This window comes from Frankliniella occidentalis, unplaced genomic scaffold (genome assembly GCF_000697945.3).
Source record: "Frankliniella occidentalis isolate FOCC.00 unplaced genomic scaffold, Focc_3.1 Scaffold207, whole genome shotgun sequence".
Taxonomy (NCBI): domain Eukaryota; kingdom Metazoa; phylum Arthropoda; class Insecta; order Thysanoptera; family Thripidae; genus Frankliniella; species Frankliniella occidentalis.
The window spans coordinates 82,738-83,726 of NW_026267333.1; positions in this window are offsets into that span (position 1 = coordinate 82,738).

Consider the following 989-nt stretch of genomic DNA (forward strand, 5'->3'; position numbering starts at 1 on the left):
TAAAGAGGAAATCTCATTTTGAATTGATTCATATGCATCAGGTAACTCCAGGAAATTTTTAAGTGACAAATTTAAAGGAATACTTTGAATAGTACACTTCTGTGTGAACTGTAAAGTCCCACTAGCAGTTGTTTTCCAAATATTCCTAGTTCCAATTTCAATAGTTTTAGGCTGCACCAATGCTCCATTATTTTCAAAGTAGTTTAGTCTCTTGTATTCAGAAGACAGATGTTCAAACGGATTTTCCAATTGGTTCAACATACTTATAACATGCTCTACTTCCTTAAGCTTTCCAGCTTTAATTAAAATACTCAAAAGATCAGTTTTAAATTGAGAATAGAAACAGTCTTTGATTAGAGTAGACACATCCTCTATAATACTTTGAATGTAATTCCTTGGCAGTTTAGGTTTACCATATAGTTTTGCTACAAATATGTCTACCTTCGAGGTAATTAAAGTTTTAAGATTCTGAGAATCATAACTAACGAAGTCATCAGAACTTGAAGTACATGGTACACTTTCATCAAACATAGAATTTGAGGCATCAGGTGAAACCTCACCCTCAACCTCATTCAAAATTACATTTTCAGAAGTTTCCACTGGCAGAGTAGAGCATGTCGAAATGTGAGATTTAAAACTTTTCATGTTATCATAGAACCTCCCACAACCATTAATGCACATGAGATTAGTGGCAGATTTTCCATGCTGATAGTCCAAATGCACATAGAGTGCCTTCTCATTATTAGCAGGAAATTTACACAAAGGGCAATGCATTGTAACTGACTTTACTTTAAGGTAGGACCCTAGTGAAAAAGTGAAAATCGGCCCAGGGGCTCGTAGACCAAAAGCTCGACCTTGAAGTTGTAGAAGAGAGCTCTCTGATGAAAACAAGATGTGAACGAAATTTTTCCGTCAAAATTTGAGACACCTGGAACTTTTTCCGTACAGGTTTTGGGCGTCTACGGGAAAAGTTCCAGGTGTCTCAAATT